Raw genomic sequence first — 9,214 nt, 5'->3', positions numbered from 1 at the left:
CCAAGTGAAACACAAGTTCGGCAAACGCTGCGGGTTAGCGCCATCAAAGACATTAAGATGAAACGTTAAGCTTTAAACGTTAAATGCTTCTATTGACAAAAAAATGGACTAAACACTATAAAAATATTCAGTGCAGCCAGTGTTATTACAGCTTAGTGAATGTACAGTCAACAGAGTTGGCTGTAAGCCCTATGCCTCCCAAATTATCTGCTTACTATTTCTGCCACAAAACAAGAAATGCACTTACTTTTCCCGTCACAAAACAATGTCCAGGTGTACAAAGTATAAAGGAGGATGTAATAAACTTTCATTGCTTTCTCTTTAGAATGCTTCAACGGGACCCTGCAAAAAATAGATATTGATTTCAGAAGAATGCTCAAAGCCTTAATTGATCATTAAATAGTCAACCTATTGCAAAAACCAGCGCCGTTCCAGTACCCCCAGCGTGATACCAGTACGTTTTGGCGATGGACCGCACTGGGAACACGGTATACGCTCGAATTCACTGGGACTCCAGTAAAAGCACTGGGAAAGAGCTGTGTCGCACTGGTAGAGCCGCTGGCTTTGCCGCTGTGACGCTGGCGCTCACTGGGAAGCGCTGGAAGATGGAATTCTCAATGTGTGCGCTGGCACAACTGGATCCTGCACTGTTCTGCCAGTGCCGCGCGCTGCTTTCAGTATCGGGCGGCAGAATGCTTGGTATCGAGGACTATCGAATATGATCGATGGTCGGATAGATGCTATCCTAAAGGGTCTCAAACATGGGTCACAAATTCTAGCTTGGCAGAGAAAGATGAGGAGATGCGCACTATTTTCATGATATACGTGATATATATGTGAAATCGGTCACTTTTATTGTTCCCTGTCGAATGTGAAGAAAAATATGTGTATAACCCAAAGCAGCCAACACTGATCATTTTTCTTCTACCACGTTTTTTTCATGCAGTCCAATTACGTCGTCAATTTTGTGGAGCCACGTAGCAGCAATGAATACACAATTGGGCATGCCGCTCAGATATATCAGTTTTTCATCCGTGATGTGTTGCGGTTATGACTTCAATTGTAATTTCTAAAGTCTGAAGGCGTTGGTTGAACATACAGAACAAATCGTTACATCGCCGTGCGGTTGGCAAGAAGTAAATGAGCTCTGGCTTCGCGACCCCTCCAACGGAGGCCAGAAAAACAGCCGTCGTTCGATATCGCCACACCAGAAACGCATCTCGCGCAATTATTGCACTTCCACTTACTTCAGCTATACGTTAGGTATCAGTTACAAAGGTTTCGAGGCTAAAATGCAGAAACTTCAACCATCGCAACTATCTGCGCCGAGATGGTCCTACCCAGTGCGGCTCCAGCGAGCATTAGGCCTAGCGTACCGGCCGAGTCCGTCTGCATGCCACCGGCGCTTCTTGGTTTAAGTACACGCAATTCGAACGTGTAAGATTTACTGTAAAGTATAGTCTGGACATTCGTGATGTAAATTAACCATTTTTTCTTGTGTACGGTGTTCGCACAAGGAGCGATGACCATCGATGCGACGCGCTTTGAGCAACGAACGTAGGCTCCCGAAAGCAGCCGGCGCACTCGCCGGTACATCTCTGACTCATACGTCAGAACACATACCTGTCAACTGGTACGCGTTAGTGAACTAACACACCGGCATCTTTTTTCAAACTAAATGTATTTGTTTTTGCTGAGCGGTTTAGTTGTAGGTATCGCTAGAAGTGCAAGTCAGAATACAGACACGCCCGCCCGCAGTAATATCGTCGCTAGCGCGAGAAAACTGCTCAGTATGAATTCATGTAGGCGCGTGTTTATCGAACGAGTCATCATGAAGCTTCTGTACATGTTCATCATTAGCAAGGGCGAGAAACGGCTGTTAAAAATCGGCAGTAACAGCAGTCAAAGTGTACCCGGCTCCTCGATCCATTTGATAATTTTCGGAGTTAAAACGGGAATTCTTAAAGGAACCTAGTGCTTTCCTATTTGGGCATTTCATTCGTTGCCGGCCAACCCTATTTGTGTCTAATAAAGAAGCAAGCGTGATCTGAAAAGAAGATCGCGTCTTCCTTTAATGCACGACACCGAAACTGAAACGAAACGCTTTCCTACTGTATTGACTAGCGCTTTTACAGCGGTGTTGATGTGTTTCAGCGTGGCGCAGTGGTAGAGTCGTTTGGAGATTGAGAGGTGGCGAGTTCGAATCCTCGTGGTGGAGTTTTTTTTTTTTTTTTCGCACGGCTTTTTTTTTTCTTTTTTTATTGCACTAATGCTTTCTATATGACTTTTTTAGTGATTATTTATGTAGGGAACGTAGGCACCGCTGTTTAACGCTGTAGAGCCGTTTTGAGCTTGAGTACCCAGCGCCTCCCAGTAAACGCGGCTCCAGCGGCCAGTATCCAGCGCGACGCTGGTCCATAATCAGGCATGGCACTGGACGCTGGTACCCAGTGGCGCTGGGTTTTGCAATAGGGAATATAAAATATTTTAAAGAAGCGGGACCTAAGATTGAATAATAAAGTTTGCTAGGCCTGGCAAGCGTTTCTTTGTTAATTTAGTGCTGCAACGTTCAGGCAGCGCGTGCACACACTGTTTAAGTAAAACATCAACACGTATTTTATTAAGACTATATTTCCATATATTCTGCGCATGCTCAAGAGTGCCTATTATGAATATTTGTCATGCATTAAGAGCCCTAGACCTTGTGGAAGCTGTGGCTCAGCTACTAAAGTTTTCAACCAGTTATCTATCGCACTTCATGAATGTGAATGATACATCTTGCGTTTCATGACCCAGGAAGGAACTTTTTACAGGCAGAAACACCTAGGAAGCCGGTTTTTCCGCACAAACGTTCATGAAACGCTAAGACTCGAAAAGCACACTTTAGCTACCATATTGCCTCCACGTAACTTTTCACTTCGCTGAACAAAATAGAGAATGCGGACAAACAAGGCGTCTGTGGTGCCCTGACTTCTTTCTTGTGTCGCTGTTTGCACGCCCTGTATCTTTAGAATAAACAAGTCAAGCAGCAAATTTCAGATATTCGTAGTCGTCAAGCATTGTATGGAAATCCGCTTTTTCTCACATGTAGCTTGCAGAAAGAGAACGTTTATTTACACGAGGTAGGTAGTGCATTTTGGGGTTCCTGAGCATTTGTTAAAAGATCCAATTGATGTTTTGAAATGAAATGCAATAATATAACTCGCTGGCTGCTTCTTAAGTGAAATATTTAGAGAAACAGTGTACATCTCTTAATATACGTATGCACACAGAGGAAAGTACATATGGCCACATCAGGAAAGCTACGGCGTAGGAACGTACGTAATCATGCTTAAAACAGAACACTCATTACACTTTCTAACAAATACTTACTGCTATTCTGTCAGTCTGAATGTGTTCCTATTTTCATACGGGACATCGGGTTGCGCTTCTCCGTTACAGTGAAGTGCTAGCGAACAGAGATGCAGTACTTGTACTCTGTTGCACTTCAAAGACGTAGGCAAGAGCACATAGACGCACACGCAGCGCAACAGTGTACGTGTAATGGCAAACCAATAAGCCAAGTAGATACTCTCTGAAGAGACAGTGTCCTAAGCTTCCAACATTAAAAGTTTGCTTCAATGAGTTGATAAGTGGTGGATGTGGATGCGCAGTTATTTGGTAGCCTATCTGGTAGCTCCTTGCTGTATTACCTCATATAGGCGAGTTTATGTCTTTCTTTAAGCCATGCCAAAGACCGGCTTCACGACTAGCACCTCTCGTGTGTACTAAGTGTATTAACGACCATAGCGCCACAGTCTTGTTCCAATATTGCAGCAACTTGACATCTTAGATGTGAGGAAGTTGAAATAATGGTGACTTAACTTATTTCAAACAATGTTTATCAATAGGTAATAAAGCGTAAAGCAACATTAGAACATAAAGGCGAATAGAAAAATATTTGTTTTTGCGAAGCACGAATGCATCATCGAATTTGTGTTGTTCCACTTTAGGATTGAGGCTTTAAAACCAAAGGCTGCCTGCAGCCACCAGTATAGCTTAAATCGCAATGGAGTCAGCCCTAAAAAGTAAGCCACACTAACCTTCTTTGCCTAAAGCTTTGCGAAGAAATTACACCTCCTTGTCTTGCAAAATCAGCTGCCCAGGGCCACGTTTCAAAATGGAAGTGTGGCTCGCTCTGATTATGCATTATCATTCCCTCACTTCAACATCCAATGTTCTGAAAAGAAACAGGTACGCTCGTAGAAGACAGATGCGTAATGACCGCAGAACAATTCCAATTGTTCTCTTCGTCCTAACAAACAACGTTGAGGTCTCAGTGCGCTTCAGGCATTCACCGCTTACGCATCAGCTGAAAGTGGCAAATGAAAATTTTCGCAGAAAATAAAGGAATTCGTCTTTGTAGCGGCTCGCGCTCTTGAATCATATGCGATTGTTTAACAATATTATTTCAGTAGCCATAGCGCAATGTAGAGCTTAGATACTTCGATATGCACAGATGTTTCCCAGTTGCAAATTCCCTACGTCATCGTTTTAGATATTTTAGAGCAGTTATTTAGTATCTAAAGCAGTGACTGACATAAAACTAAGTTACGGCATTTTGTTTATATGCGCCACTTTCCGAACAAAAGCAAGCGTGTACAGAAATATAAATAGTTATAGCCAAGATCCTTCGTGCATCGAAGGGCCAATACAGCTGCAATGAAGTTTTAAGTCGATAGCGTTAAAGAACTCGTTCCGCATAAGTTCCTGTGTCAGCGTCAGTGGTTGTGAGCGAAAAATCATCGTCTTGTATAAAATAAAATAACACGAAAGTGTTTTATGCCGGGGTCCACCAAGACTTCATTTCCGTCACGGAAATCACGTAGAAGAAATATACACGATCAGACGGCAAAGAAGAAAAGTTCCGTCAACGGGTATCGAACCCAGGACTGCTCGGTCCGCAACGTCAGATGCCGGGCACGCTATCCATTGCGCCACGGTCACAGGCTCTACAGGCTTTACAAACGCGCCTTTTATATATACCACTCTCTGGTCGGTGGTTTGGTGTTGCCCTATGGCAGCGGAAAGTACAATAATTCTTCATTACTGTGGTCTCCGCGATTAGCACCTGCAACGTGTTACACGTCCCTCCGATTCGGCTCGTTTTCAATGCCAGTTCAATTTTGTCAATGCCTTAACACACCACGAGATGGCGACCTTAGCCAAGCGCCGTAAAAGCGTCAGCCTCGCTCATAGCTTACAGCTCTGCGACGCACGCCTGACTCACCAGGCTGTAACACCGCGTTCCCCGCTCACGCGCTCGCCCCTAGAAAAATCACGGCCGGGCTACCGGGGCGGCACGACGCGCTTTGCGTTTCCCTCTAGTCCGGCCGTGGTGTTCAATCACATTTTAACATGCCGCGGGATGGTGACCAAGTTCTGCGTCCAATATGCGACGCTCTTCTGGCTATCACACCTAGTTCTCTGATTACGCTTTCACCGTTAACATAATACAGCTACCACAAGGGTTTGTTTAATCATTTAGCAGGGACGTTAGTCGTCGGTATGATCTACCACCAATCATCAAAGTGGGCAAATGCACGTTAAACGGTGCCATTAGCTGCAAGACATCAGCATACATTGTGCAAACTCTCTTATATCAATGTACAGTAAGCATTCAGTTACTTCCGCAAGGGCACGCTTTACTTTCGTGTTATTCCGATTCCTATGACGGAGGGATTAACTTTGTTTTTTTTTTAAATGTTAGGTTCGAGTGAGAATGGAACCCAGGCCATATGCGTGGCAAGCAGGTGTTCTACCACAGAACCACTCCATTGCTTCCAACTGCGCTGAAATTAACTTTAATGATTCACAAACATACGCGTCATGTGTACAGGTGTCGCAGTACGAGATATAATATTGCAGTAAAGTGGGGTACAAGCGTATATTGCCATCGGGCGTCACACCATGTGAACTGCATAACGAGTTGGTTGTTTAAAGCCGGCAACCCATTACAAAAGGCTGACACATTACTGCGCGTATTCTCTTAAGAACACGTAGTGAGTGCATCGCAACTTCGAAACAGTATCATGCGCGTAATTGCTGCTGGTTTAAAGCATGCCACCCATTACAAAGGGCATACACATTAGTGCGCGCATTCTGTTGCACGCACGTAGTGGCTACACTGTTGGTATAAATGAGCTGTTCAAGAGAGCGGCAACCTTTACCTTTACTATAGGTACGTCGAGTGTGTGTGTGCGTGTGTGTAAGATCGGGCGTCTGAACATAATGGCAAGAGAAGCACAGCCGGATGGGACAGGATATCACTATCGCGTTCAACACTTAAAGGCGACGCTTAAGCGCCCCCTCCCCAATTTTCTTGAAATAGTTTTTTGCAAAACGCGCTAATGACAATATTTTTGGATCAAAGTATTTGCAAATAGAGAAAGGCTGTAGCGTCTAAATATGCAAAACACTTAGAGCTATAGAGATGCTTTAGTTGTATGCTTATGAAAAGCTTCCAAGTAATAAGAAAATTTACAGCGATTCTCTGTAGCAGTAGGTAGCTTATTTCCATGAATTTGTGCGACAGTTCCTCGAAGAGAAAGAGAGTGTCTGCGTAGACTGCCTTTAGTTTCTTGTACGTGCAAACGAAAACTCTGTATTTGTGGTCTTACGAAGCGTGTTATTCTTACCAAGTCACTCAACTTAACGTCGTCGTAAGGTCTACATTTCTTGAAAAGTATGATTCCGGGTATCATACTGAAAAAATAAGCTCCGATTATCCTTAGAAAATTATAAGCACTTCACATTAGTAATAGCTGGCAACCAAGAAAAATTTCTGCCTGGACTGAACGTTTCATCAAGCGAATATATTTGTGAGGGTAATGATGGAAAACTGGTTCGTAACTTAAGTTACTATTGCTCATGCAGCGCTGATTATCTGAGATATGTAACAGAGGAAGCCTGTGCGCATTCTTAAGATCACTGGTGTGAAAATTTTCGGCAAACACCACACATTGTGGGAAAGTTTGTGTGGCATGTCATGAGGTGGATCGGTGTTTTTGTATGAATCGAGCAGTTTCGTTTTTTGGATGTTGTGGCTCACAAAGTACATGAACTACTGTTACACCTAATTGGTTTATAATGGCCCGACGTAACGTCGGCACTTACGTTACTGCACAGACGTTAATTTTATGAATAGGAAGTGCAAGCAGCGTTCCCTAACGTATTTGTGTGGCACGAGCAACGCTAGAACATACCTTGTTGAGTTTTGGCATGCATACGCAATGTTTATAACATCAGAACAGATAGCCAATACTACAACTACAATCGATGTTACACAAGCACCATAAGAACAGCTAATGTTAAGCGAACATCACCACAAATGCTGATCAATAACATTTATTAACGATCGGTTGCTGGCTGCGAGTCGCCGCAGTACGTTTCTCACTGTTGCCTGCTGCGTTAAGATAGCCAACCGGTATGTCTTTTTTTGTTTAACCCAAGCAAGGTATATTACAAAGATTTCGATGTCTATTTTGGCCGTTCCTGAGTTGATATAAACAGTAAATCATGTGTGGCGCTTACCGGCCACACGGGCAGTGGTTTGTGAACATGCGCCCCACGCCACGGAGAAAAATGGTTTCATGACGTATGTCCAGAGGCATGCCCACTTTTGACATCATGACCGGTCAGCCATATTTGTGATACACTCATATCCTCCTATGGCAATTTTATTTTATACCACGGTAACAAAACGACGACATCAAGCATATTTAGGCGGCGGATAGATAGATAGATAGATAGATAGATAGATAGATAGATAGATAGAGATAGATAGATAGATAGATAGATAGATAGATAGATAGATAGATAGATAGATAGATATAGATAGATAGAAGTAGATAGATAGATAGATAATACGCTCAAAGTTCTTTTGGTTAGCCAAGAAATGGTTCGCACTAAAAAAGAACTACTGAAATATGAGTGCACAAATGAGAAGCATTTGGAGAAACAGTACAGTAAGTAACCAGATACTGCTGTCAGGCTGCGGTTCAGATCAAATAACAGAACTTTATTAAACGCCCTGCGATTTGGCGCATGGGCGTGCACCCCGACTACACTTAGCCCAAAGGTTGCTGGCCCTTGGTGGCTTTCTCGACTCCTTGGGTGGTCCAGAGTTGTTGCTACAGGTCCTTGCTGAGCCACGCAGGCTCGCAGTGCGCGCGGAGGCTGGCGCTGTTTGAGACTTTATCACGGTTGTTCTTATGATACCTGTACAGCCCCATAGGATATGTTCTAGGGTATAGCTCTAGAGTCGCAATGTCTGCACTGGTCTATCGTTTAAATCGTGCTTATTACGTGCATGAGCGGGACACAGGTTACTGCCAATCGACAAATGACGCCACTCGACAGATTTCCTTGTTCATTTGGGTGATGCGGTGGGATTGTACGGCTCGGCAATATATGTTGTAGAAGCGTGGAAACTTGGGCGAGTCGATTTTGGTTCATGACTGAATATATCATAGCGCGCGAACATATGAGAAAAAGAGACTGAGTAGAAAATAGCTTTGATTCTTTATGACGATGATGACAGCCTGAGGTTTCTTCACATAAAGTCATGTACAATGAGTCCACCCATATTTGCTGGATGTATGTCCTTACCTCTTTCTTGTGTCCGTGTTTGCACGCCCTCTGTTTTTAGAATGAATACTTACTATCTAGCTAAGCTCTCTGTTATTCTGAGATTCGATCGTTTGCGAAGCTTTGTATCGCCCTCTGCGAATCACGATTATTACCTTCGCTTGTGTTGTGCTATGGCTCATGCGATATTTATTTCGTCTGCGGTTTCTACGTGTGGCACACTGGCGGTAGCAATCGTCATGCATTTTCCCCTTTAATTTATCCCCAAGGCTGTATAAGCGTGATCCTGGCCGCAGTGGTCGCATTTCGATGGAGGCGAAATGCAGTACACGGATGGAGGCCCGTGTACTGTGCAATGTCAGTGCAGATAAACATCAAATGGTCTAAATTTTCGGATCCCTCTACTGTGGTGTATATCAAACAGTACAAATAATGTCTTCTACACTTTCCTTGGCTTCATTATCTTCTGGATTTCATTAAGGTTTTGTTAGACAAGAAGAAACAAGCCCTAAAAATTGGCTTCCTTCAGTCATTCATAGTGAATGTCTCATCAAGGCGGACTTGAAGCATTCGGGTAATATGCGAG

This window comes from Rhipicephalus sanguineus, chromosome 7 (assembly GCF_013339695.2).
Source record: "Rhipicephalus sanguineus isolate Rsan-2018 chromosome 7, BIME_Rsan_1.4, whole genome shotgun sequence".
Taxonomy (NCBI): Eukaryota; Metazoa; Arthropoda; class Arachnida; order Ixodida; family Ixodidae; genus Rhipicephalus; species Rhipicephalus sanguineus.
This window is presented reverse-complemented; position numbering follows the sequence as displayed.